At 46.9% G+C, this 12,294-nt stretch overlaps 1 protein-coding gene across 1 annotated transcript in view; it reads left to right on the forward strand.

The window, feature by feature from the left end:
* Positions 1-2,508: 2,508 nt before the first annotated feature.
* PTPRE (protein tyrosine phosphatase receptor type E) overlaps positions 2,509-12,294 on the forward strand; it is a 95,090-nt gene continuing 85,304 nt past the window's right edge. Inside the window, exons 1-2 of the mRNA XM_030488331.1 lie at positions 2,509-2,664; positions 3,729-3,795. The gene's annotated coding sequence lies outside the window, so the exon portion shown is untranslated. The remainder of the gene's footprint in view (positions 2,665-3,728; positions 3,796-12,294) is intronic.

Raw genomic sequence — 12,294 nt, forward strand, 5'->3', positions numbered from 1 at the left:
CTTGAAGCAGAGAAGATACCTTTTGTAACAGAGAGTAGCAAAGTGATTGTAATTGCTCATGGGAAAGATTCCCATGCGGCTGCCCCATCCCTGGCAGTGTTCAAGGCCAGGTTGGACACAGGGGCTTAGAGCAACCTGCTCTAGTGGAAGGTGTCCCTGCCTGTGGCAGGGGGTTGGAACTGGAGGAGCTTTAAGGTCCCTTCCAACCCAAACCAGTCTGGGATTCTATGATTCCACCACTTTTACTGGAATAACATACCTTCCACAGTGCGAACCCCAGGGTGCAGGTGCTGGATCTCTCCAGGAGCTGTCAGAAGCCCTGCGGCATCCCTGGCAAACTGGAAGCAAGGGTGAAACGGTTGCCAAAGAGCTGACATTTCTGAGAATGGATTTGATTTGTGATGGGGTGAGAGGAAAAGACAGAGGACCAGCGGGATGCGAGACAGACAAAGAAAAGCCACTGTTGGAGCTCTGTTGGGCTCAACACACAGACATCTACCCGGTATTATCTTACTCTTGCTACAGCCTTTCAGTCTCCCAATTTCTTAGATTTATTTTCTGATGAAGCAAGTAAGCTCTGTCAATAGAACTAAATTGCTTCAAATCCCACAGCAGCTTCGTTTTTCATCCTCTCCCCTTTCTTACCAGCATAAATTCTCTTCAGACCTTGCCTGAAGAGCACTGAAAGTGGGTTTAAAGATGCCTCATTCTGCAAATCCCCCGCTCCTAGACTTTGTGAAGCAGTGATGTAGTTTTATAGATGAAGCACTATATCAGAGTATCATATGATGTTTTTCTCTAGCTAGAAACTGAAGATAAAATCAACTTTGGGCTTACTCACTCCTGCTGGCTCCAGCTCATCAGTATATCCTAAAACACACCCACAGTATAAACCTGGGCTTAGAAGTATCCTGAATGATGCAAGGAAGCAAAGCTAGGACCACTGAGGTAGAGCACCAAGGCTCCACTTCTGCCATGCTGTATCAATAGTGGTATTTTGGCCTCAAGCATGGGGTGCTAGAGGAAGAAAGGTTGGATGAAGTTTTTATTACAACTTTATTTCACAATTGTGCAATTTCTTTAGGTACTCGCCTTGCCTATGGAAAATCTCTTCCCCCTCCCCAAAATAAGGTATTAATAACTATATAATGTGTATTTTCTTTGGAAATGGCTTCACATTTCTTTCTCCTGACTAGTTAATTTAGGAGCCATGGTGATACTTCACCTACAAGAAACCTGGAGAGGGGCTTTGGACAAGGGCCTGTAGGGACAGGACAAGGGGAATGGCTTTAACCTGCCAGAGGGGAGATTGAGATGAGCTCTGAGGCAGAAGCTCTTCCCTGGGAGGGTGCTGAGGCGCTGGCACAGACTTTTCCCAGAGAAGCTGTGGCTGCCCCATCCCTGGCAGTGTTCAAGGCCAGGTTGGACACAGGGGCTTGGAGCAACCTGCTCTAGTGGAAGGTGTCCCTGCCCGTGGCAGGGGCTTGGAACTGGATGAGCTTTAACGTCCCTTCAAACACAAACCATTCCATCTCTCCTGGAGGAGAGATTCCTGCAGGTACAAGTCTTGTTTTGCAAGATGAGGTATCCAGGGGACTGGAGACAAAAGGAAGCAACATTCAGATGCCCTGATTCTCGCCTTTCCTCAGTAATCCTCTCCTCCCTGCCCTACTTTTCAGCCTGACATTTCTATTCTGGGTTTCACTGTCCCGGTTCATCGCCCTGTGCAGCCTGAGCTGCTGCAGAGGTTTCCTGAAGGGAGAAGGTGGATGCCAAAGGCTTCAGACTTCTATTGTCCACCCCGGCTCTGCAATGTAGCCAACTAAAACATTATATGGAATCCCAGACCGGTTTGGGTTGGAAAGGACCTTAAAGCTCATCCAGTTCCAAGCCCCTGCCACGGGCAGGGACACCTTCCACTAGAGCAGGTTGCTCCAAGCCCCTGTGTCCAACCTGGCCTTGAACACTGCCAGGGATGGGGCAGCCACAGCTTCTCTGGGCACCCTGTGCCAGCGCCTCAGCACCCTCACAGGGAAGAACTTTTTCCTTATACCTAACCTGAACTTCCCCTCTTTAAGTTTAAACCCATCACCCCTTGCCCTATCGCTACAGTCCCTGATACAGAGTCCCTCTCCAGCATCCTTGTAGGCCCCCTCCAAAAATGTCTTCCCCAAAGGGTGCTCGGGGCAGTGCTGGAGTCACTGTCCTCGGAAGTATTCACACACCGTGTAAACGAGGCCCTCAGTGACATGGGTTAGCGGTGGCGTTGGCAGTGCTAGGGAGCGGTTGGATCGGATGATCTTAAAGCTCTTTCCCAACCCGGTTGATTGATTCTATGCCTCAAACCCTCATATTCCCGCACATCCTCAGCGCTGGAAGAACCGACGCGCTCCCAGCATGCCCGGACAGCACCAGATCTGACTTCCGCGCTTTTCCCTCCGCATCCCGCCGGCCTCACCCGGGCAGCGCACCGTGTCCCCCCCGTTGCCGATGCCGCCGGTGTCCGCCAGGCGGCTCCGCGCCCGCCGCCGCGGCGCCGGGGAGCGGGCGGAGGAGGAGGAGGAGGACGGAGATTTCCTGCCTGGCCGCCGCCCCGCACCGCCTGCGCGTCCCGCGGCCCGCCCGCCGCTGCGCGGGGAGCCGAGGGGCTGCCGAGCCGCCGAGGTGAGCGGGGCCGGGGAGAGGGACCCGCGGGGCAGCGGCTGCGGTGCCGCTCGGGAGGGAGATGCTGCGGTGCTGGGGTTCGTGCTGCCGGTGGGGACCGGGGCGGGCAGCGCAGGTGCGGGGGGAGACCCGTTCCCATCCCTGTTCTCCCCGTCCCCTTCTCCGTTCCCTTCCCTGTTCCCTTCCCCTTCCCCGCGGGGCAATGCCGTCGGAGGCCGGGCCGCCCCGATACGCGACGAGAAGCGGCCGGTGTTTGCGAGCTTCCCGGTGCCGGTCCCCGCTGCCGCGCTCGCCCTTCCACGCGTGTCCCTTTCTCCACGGGATGCCCGTACTCGGGAATTACCGCTGGAGAGGCCGGAGGATCCCGGTGGGAGTACAGAGGGCGGCGGGGATCCCGGTGTTGGGGTGAGGCGGGCGGTGGGAGCCTGCTCGCAGCGGGTTGTGGTAGCGGGAGGGGGGGTTTGAGTGATGCGGGACCCACCCGCGATAGCATCGGGGTAGAAGAGCGGCCAGACATTGCTGCCTCACTCCGGGCATCTCTGTTTACTCTTCTGCACGCCATCCAAGTGGGAAGCGCGGTGTCCGGGCTGTCAGGCTCATTCCCGGCCCCTGGGATGGGGCTGGCATGAGAACTTCAGCTTTAAAACCCCATTAATCTCCTGTCAGTGCATCCATGCCGTGTCCATCCAGCTCTTCCCGAGGCAAACGGGGCTGTGGGTGCATTTGGCATTCAAACATACAGGACTAATGACCGAGGGGGTGACATGGCAGCGCACAAACTCTTTTACCCTCCCTTGGGCAAGAGCAATGCTGTCTAAAACCCATGTCCTTCCTCTTGCTGTTGATCAGTTTGGTTTGATGCTGGCTGGCTGGTTCACATCACCAGCATCGCAGTTGGTGCCCTGGCAAAGGCTGTGATTTGGCATTAGATGGTGCCTGGAGGAAGGGGGTCACCGGAGGAACCGGCATCAGGCATGTTGATGGGAAGGGAAAAGCCCCTGATTGTGTAGAGATGGGTGTAAACCTTGCAGCTGATGAGAAACTTTGTGTTTTCCTTTATACAGGCTGACGGGGAGACATCAAATGAGGCTTTCATGGAAAATATCGCATTTATTACTCCCAAAAACAAAGGTACTGTGTTTTTCTCCCTCCCGCTTGTGATTTTGTTTAAAATAATGAGAAAAATAATGACAAACTTTACAAACATAATGTAAAGACAACTTTTAACTGTCTCCCATCACTGGATTATGTTTCTTGCACTTTAGTTGTGGTTGTACAAAGGGTTAATGGATACCTGCTGTGTGATTGAGCAGTGCTTTTAAATGAGAAAGAGTGTCTCTTAATTTGCTTTTGATTTTTCTGTGAGGTTCCTCTCCCTGTGGCTTGTTTCCACAGAGCGAGGGAATATGCTGTGTGTTAAACTGAATAGCCTCTAAATCACTGCCTGGGTCTGGTTTGTATGGTGTACAGACCACTGAGCTGAAAGAAATGATGTTGCTTATTGGGGTTTTTTTGCTAAAACATTATAAGCATTATGAGAAAACTTGGAAAGTAGAAATGAAGAGTTGAGAGTTGAAAAATACTTATTATGTGCATGTTGTGCGTTGGAGCTGGGAAAAATAAGGTAACTTTTCATGAAAATTAATAACATTCAGCTGGAAACTTGGTGTCATTTAAAAGAGATTTTTATGTGGGTGTAATGGGCTCTCCTCATCCAGGAGGCACGTTAAGTTCCCAGTTAGCTCTAATGGGTAACAAGTGAAATCATTTAAGTCTTGATGTGGGGTGCTGCAGGTGGTCCATGTGTTGTTCGTGCTGGAGGTGGATGTTGGCCCTTGAGGAGTCACTAATGGGGGTAATGATCTCTAAGTGCTGCTGTTGGGGCAGCCTGTATCTGCTTTGTGCTTGGGGTTGTGGCACTTGTGCTCTGAAAGAGAAAAGCGGTAAGGATAGAGGTGGGAGAGCAGAGGTTGTGCGGCTGAGGTCTCTGGGGCACGGGGCTGTGCTGGTGTGGATGCAGTTGTTGTGTTGGGGCTCTGCATTGGGGGGGTGAAGGGAGTTAAGCTGAAAACATTTGTTTTCTCAACTGAGAAAATCAGTTGGTTTAGAAATGTGGGAGAAGAAGGGAAAGAAAATAAAGTGAGGAAGAAGATAGTGTGGGTATAGTGTCTGATTCCTTTAGTTTGTGCTGTCTTTGGTCACAAATGAAAGAATTACATAGGAGCTGTGTTACACCAGTTATCGTGGCTTGCTGTGGTTTGGCTAACGTGCTCTGTACTCCTTGAATGCATTTAAGTATGGGATCCCAGACTGGTTTGTGTTGTGAGGGACCTCAAAGCTCATCCAGTTCTAACCCCCTGCCACGGGCAGGGACACCTTCCACTAGAGCAGGTTGCTCCAAGCCCCTGTGTCCAACCTGGCCTTGAACACTGCCAGGGATGGGGCAGCCACAGCTTCTCTGGGCACCCTGTGCCAGCGCCTCACCACCCTCACAGGGAAGAACTTGTGCCTAAGAGCTCATCTCAGTCTCTCCTCTGGCAGGTTAAAGCCATTCCCCTTGTCCTGTCCCTACAGGCCCTTGTAACAAGTCCCCTCCAGCTTTCTAGTGTGTTTATACTACTTGGTGTTTGATGTTGTCATGTACATTTGTTCAGGATCTCAGAGCAGATCAGTCTCACTGAAGAATAAAAAAGAGCCAAGGCACGTGTTGAATGCTGTGTGGGATGAAAACCAGAAAGATGCAAAGGAATACTGAATGTACTGATGTGAGCACAGTCCACCCTGCTCGCTGGAGGAGTGGGAGGTTCTGCAGGAGAAATTGTTTAATTATATAGAGAAAATGAGGATCGTGTTTGTACCTCCTCTGAATGATACTGTCATTTGTAAATGTGATATTGTATTTCAGTCTCTCTTTCCAAAATAGGATTTGGCACAGATTTATGCTGGGCTTAACACCAGGCGGAGATCCTGTGTCTGTAGGTGGTATCGGAGCACTCGAAGGCCGTCGGCAGTGAACAAAGATGCTTTAGTGGAAAAACATTGCCTTTACATAGAAACATGAAGGTGAATGACTGTATCTGGAAGTACTCTTGACAATTTCTCAGCAGAAGCAGTTGGCAGGAAAATGGATGTTTTTGCTGTTTGTTGCTGGAAGGTCCTATTCAGTGTTGCGGGGTCAGTGGGAAGGGATTGGCTGAGTGGTGGTGTCTGGTCTGTGTGTGGAGCAGAGGTTGGAGCAGGCTGGGGTCTTATTCCTGCCCACAGAACAGGGAAAGCAGCAGGGACCTGCACTCTGTGAGACAAACCCAAGGTCACACCTCTTGTTTTGGGAGGATGATGCTGGTGTTTTTATTTTCATGTGAAACGTAGCAATAGGGGCCGAGCTGAAGAGATTGCTGAGTATGCAGTTATGTGTCTGAGTTTACTGAGACGTGTAAAGTGCTCTTGGGGATTTTGCAGGATTAGCAAGAGTGGTGCAAAGTAGGTGGAGAGCTGCTGGGGAAATTGCTGCTTGTTTAAAATGGAAGGCCTGGTACTGGAATTGTCATGCTTGAGCTTGGAAAGAACCACTTTGTTTTTTTAATTCCTGTATGAATAGTGTAGTAAGAATCAGAATCGCAGAGCAGTGGTTTGTGTTGTGAGGGACCTTAAAGCTCATCCAGTTCCAGCCCCCTGCCATGGGCAGGGACACCTTCCACTAGAGCAGGTTGCTCCAAGCCCCTGTGTCCAACCTGGCCTTGAACACTGCCAGGGGTGGGGCAGCCACAGCTTCTCTGGGCACCCTGTGCCAGCGCCTCAGCACGCTCCCAGGGAAGAGCTTCTGCCTCAGAGCTCATCTCAATCTCCCCTCTGGCAGGTTAAAGCCATTCCCCTTGGCCTGTCCCTACAGGCCCTGGTACAAAGTCCACAATGTAGTGTTCTCAGGGAATGATACATGCAGACTTGATCTTGGTTGCTTGCTCCACATCCCATGCGCACTGGGATGTTGTGGCTTTCCAGCCCCGCATCCTTGTGTCCCAGGAAGTGGCCGTGGAAGAGCTGAACCTGAGGGCTGCTGTTGCGATGCCTGCAGTGAGCAGCTCTTTGTTTCTTGATAGGCATTTTATTACTGATTTCCTGATACAATATTAATGAAAGCGGAATCCCCTTGTAACCTTAAATATAATTTGGTGCCCCATGATCGAAAGTATTTTAAATTGAATGGATACATAATTCAGAACTCTTTAATAATTTATTCTTTGTGGAGCATCGTTTATGGGTACCCTGTATGTGATGCTTGTTTTATGGGTTGAGAGCTGTCTTAGGGAATGATTCAGACATTGCCTTAACTGATTTGCGGTGTGGTGCAGCAGAATTCAAGCTGAATGAAAAGAGGCTGTATCCACCAGGCTGCTCTGTGCAGGCTTTCCACATCCTCTTTAACTGTAATCTTATCTGTTTGTTGTTGACTGTGCCCTTCTGCACAAGGTTTCATCCAGGTGTAGTCCTCATCCTGTCTGATAACAATGTGTATTGTGTGATTCCAAGTGCTGTGAGGATTCATGTTTAATATTGCCTGTGCTCCAAACTTTTTGCTGTAATGTAGATATCCTTTTAAATATATACCTACAACAGACAGGAAAACTTGTGTAAGCTGAAGCTGAAATGAGATACTGATAATACACAGATTAGGAGAAGCTCAGTAGCAGCAATAGGTTGAATTTTTTTTGCACAGGATCTATTTTTGAGGTATTAACAACATGAAATATATTTTTAAGGCACGTGCACAGTGTTGTGCTTTTGAATTCACTCGACTTACTGCAGGTATAATAATTCCATCAATGATGTCTTTTCGCCTTCCAGTTCCTGTGTGTTGCCTGCAGAGGATGCCTCTGGGAAATGGAAATATATATAGGAGAGGGGGATGCTGTTGGACTGTGTTTTGATTGCACTATGCTCAGACTTTTCTTCTCTGTAAGGCAGACAGATGATTATCTCCAGTGGAACAGGCCCTGGAACGTGTAGTGTTGAAGGCTGCTGTTTGCTCTTCTCCTGGTCCTGACAGTAGCGAGGGGATGTATGGTCTCAGGGACAGTGTGTCCTGGCACCTATGGATATCGGGTATGGGGGAAGCTGCCTCTGCACAGCCCTGTCCACTTTTCCCTGAGTATATATTCTGTTGAACAGTGATGACCTAAAAATGCCTTTTCTCACAGAATAGAATCCCAGGCTGGTTTGTGTTGGAAGGGACCTTAAAGCTCCTCCAGCTCCAACCCCCTGCCACGGGCAGGGACACCTTCCACTAGAGCAGGTTGCTCCAAGCCCCTGTGTCCAACCTGGCCTTGAACACTGCCAGGGATGGGGCAGCCACCAGGAAGAATTCAGTCTCAGAAAGGCTTTGGGTCAATAGTGCTATGAATTTTTAAGCAGCAGCAAATAGCAGATATACACAGGAAGCAAGTGAAAAGTGTGTTACTTGTGTCCCTTACAAAAAATCAGGACAAAATAATTAGCTAATAATAACTAGATAAAATAATTAGCCGGAGGATAAACTTTCTGACCACAGCAAAGGGGTTAGAAGAACTAAGAGGTCTCCACTTACCTCTAGGTTTTGTTGCTCTGGCAGCAGTAGACGATAATTCAGAATGAAATACGCGCTCTACATTCATGTGGAGACATCATGACAAGATCTTACCCTTTTGAGACCCACCAATTTCAGGTTTCCTGATGGTTGGGTGTATCTTTAACTGTTGTGTATTGAATTTCCTTCCTCTTCAGTAAAATCAATATCTCCTTCATCTGAAATGACTTTGAAAGAAAGCTTAGAGAAAATGCAGCGCTGTTGTGGTTGATGATGGTGCCCCTTGCATAGGACTGATTGAAGACTAGCAGAGTAATCTTGATTATTGGCCAGCACAACCAGACTGAGATGAGTTGTGGGAGCATGATGCTTTAAACGTCTTTTCTCTATGGATGTGGTCTAATGTGGATTGTAATGAGGAGAGAATAGTTTATTGGTTGTACACAGCTAGTAGTTCCCTGGACTCTGGTCTTGCAACCTAAAGGTGATGGTCCCCATGGTCTGCTGGGGTCTTGTCTATGTATTTCCAAGGTGGGACCACATTCCATGAGGTTCATGCTATGTGTTCTTCTATCTTGGCATTTGCTCCCATAATTTGTTACCTCTTGGTAACAAATACTTGTTTGTATACCGTGGTTCTTTTAATGAAACTTTTAATCAGAAACAAAAGATAACTCTGGTGAATGACAGAAAGTCATCATGACTTGAAGGCAACGATGAGAATTTGGGGCTAAAGACCCTCTGATTTTCAGTGTATTTGATAAAGGATCTGTAACTATTTCCTTACCAAGAGCTGTAATTCTTTAGCTTCAGAGTTCAGTTTTCACTACTACATGGGATGCATTTTGATTTGTTTCTTAGGGGAGCAATTCACTTTTTTAACCAACCTTTCTGTCTTTTAATTATGTTTTTGGTATAATGTGGCAGTTTGTAAGCATATCTGTGTGCAAAATCTACCAGAACTTACTTGGATCCTCTCGTGTGTCACTTGCCTGAGCTCTCACTGGTGAGCTGCAGTTGCAGTTTTTAGACATCTGACGCTGTAAGATTGTGGTTAAAGAGTGTGAACCTTTCAAAGCGTACTTAAAATTATTTTCTTTCTAACAGATTATATTGCTGAACATGCAGATTTCTTTACCTATAGCTGTTTCTCAACTGATTTCCAAACAGTGCAAATTAAAGGATAAACAAGCAAACAATCTTGTCCAACACAGATATATCTATTAACCTTCCTTCACCTTGCTCTCTATTTCTTTTAGTAAATCCCCTTTTAATTGTCTTTAGCCCTTTAATCTTGTCATGTTTGCTCTTTGTCCTTTGATGATTATTTTTCCTTGCATTCCTAGTGCAAGGATACACATGATACACAGAGTATTGCTTGAGCTGTAGTGCTGTGATTTACCATGAGCAGTAGGCTATTGATTTAAACAAGCAATGAATAATGTTTATATCCCATGTTCTATGTATTTAGATCTCTCAAATACTTTCTGAGGTTATTTTACTTTAGATCTGGGTTTCATGAATGTATTCAATCATACTGCACAAGGTCACTTAAAACATTTAATTACTTAACACTATTAATTTATCTGCTGCCTGTCTTTCTACTAATCTGGTACAATTGGGTGGAGTTTGCAAATTGCTACTGAGAGCAAGATTATGGTGAAATCACTTTCATATTGCAGAAGAAAAGCCTTTGTATAACCAAGTTAAAATGATGCTCTTCCTGTTAAATATAGGCATGAGTTTAAACAGGTTTGCATTATCATCTTGTTTGCAGTTGCCAAAAGCTCATTAATTTCAAGTCAAACTACTGCTGCTTCAAATTGCTTTTAAATTACACATGTGCTGATCAATCGTGAAAAGCCAAATTAAGAAGCCAGCTGAGGGCATGTTTCAAGGCCACAGATACAGCACTTAATGCTGATCTGTTTCTCACAGGCTGTCCTCCCACCTCAGCACCTCTCTGGTTCCCGGCAGGACTGGGGGCAGAGGAAGCTTTAGTGACTTAAGTATTTCTAGGAAGGCGGGAGGAAAGGGAAAGGTGGAAACAGGGAACTATATTTAAATAATGACCTATTTGCATTACTTTGTTTAAGCTATGAGATTCAAATTTAGGAAGATGTGATGTTGAGATAACTGGGACTGTCAGTATGTGGGATTTTTCAAGGAGACCTGCTCCTGTTCCACTGTAAATCCCTCTTGGGCATGATACAGACCTGGGATACAGAGTGATATGCAGAGCTTGTGGCAGCCAAATTCTTCACTATTTCTTGTTTTAATACTTTGGCTAGCGAACTGCAGATATTATTTAGAAGTTCTGTGTGACTTGATTGAGTTGTAATTTGTACTGAAGGAGCTTGGAATCGCTGTACTACATCAAACTTGAAATATGGCCTCGTTTACCAGCACCTTCAGAGGAAGAAGCTTGAATAATTTCCTTGAAAAAATCACTGAACCCTCAAAACTTTCTCCGTAAACAGTGTTTTACATGTCTAAGGGCCCTTCCTTAGCAGTTTAGTCTTTGAAAGGCAAGCTTAATGTCTTCCAAAAGAGATTACATGTTTCATCTAGTGCAGCTTTGTGTGCAGTTAACATCTTCAGGCTCAGTACTAATATGTTGCACCAGTGGTTCCACCTACTGCTTTATCCTCTGGTGATGTTATATTTAAATATATATGTAATAAATTTTAGCAGGTTAAATATGCACAATATCTTTTTGGTATTTGTGGTGTTGTTGGTACTCAGTCCTTCCTCATTTACGAGGCTCTTTCACATCAGTTTTAGCAGCTGTAATGTCTATGTTCCTGATGTTGGTTTTGCTCTAAAGAAATGTCAAGAAAAGATCCTGCAGTGACTGAGCCTTTGTGGCATCTCCTATATCTTAGGAAAGAAAACAGTGTGGAAGTTCTGCTGGCAAAGTTGGAAACAGCTTGAACCATACTGTTCCCTGATAATTGTGGAGTGGTTTGGGTTGGAAGGGACCTTAAAGGTCACCTATACTGACATAATGTACCAACTTCTTTAGGGCATTGCCCTTTCTAGCTGATATTTGACTGCAGTTGGTATTTTCATAGCTGTCAGCCTCTGTGGCAAGTGGAGGTACCTTCTGGTCCTCTTTCGGGATTGCATAAAAGAGAAATGAAACACAGGGACTGTGTTAAGAGAGGATAACACAGAGGTAAGAGAGGATAGAGCCTGGGAATCACTGCAGGTTATCTCCAGCCTGCCCCTGTGATCCATACTGTGCTGATGTTTTAAGTAGTTAACATTACGCAGGGTGCTTTGGCGTTGAAGATGTTCTTTAAGGACAGTGTTTATCTGTGTAGTTTTCTTGGACTCCAAAGATGGACGGAGCATCCCTGAGCCATGGTCCCCAGGGTGCCGCGTTCCAAAAGCCGGGCTGCAGCCGCCTGCCCCGTGGGATGCTGCCATCGCTGGGAGCTGTAATCGGAACCGGCTCCGGAGCGTGGGAAAGGAAGGAACTATCCTGCTGGACTGCAGCTTGCAGAAATATGCCCAGCTGTTGAGGGGCCGGAGAGAAGGGGGAAGCAGTGTTTTAGCAGGTTTTTGGCTAGAAATCCATTCACAGCTGTGTACCAGTTTTCAGAGGTGTCTTGTATGTTTGTTTGGGGGTTTTTTGCCTTCATACCTGAACTTCTATCTATTTCAAATAGATAATTTAATGGCTTCTTCTAGATATAGTCTCCTTCAAAACATCCGGGCTCTCCTGTTCTCTTACAGCCGACCATAAAATGCGCTGTTGTCCTGTGCTGCTACACAGCTCCATATCTATACAACACCGCTTTGGGCAGATTTTACCATCGTATCATAAAATCATAGAATGGTTTGGGTGGGAAGGGACTTTAAAGCTCATCCAGCTCCAACCTCCTGCCATGGGCAGGAACGCCTTCCACTAGAGCAGGTTGCTCCAAGCCCCTGTGTCCAACCTGGCCTTGAACACTGCCAGGGATGGGACATCTCTAACTTCTCTGGGCAACCTGTTCCAATCTCCCACTACCTTTGTAGTGAAGAATTTCTTCCTTATATCTATATCTCCCCTCTTTCAGTTT

Source organism: Strigops habroptila, chromosome 5 (assembly GCF_004027225.2).
Source record: "Strigops habroptila isolate Jane chromosome 5, bStrHab1.2.pri, whole genome shotgun sequence".
NCBI lineage: Eukaryota > Metazoa > Chordata > Aves > Psittaciformes > Psittacidae > Strigops > Strigops habroptila.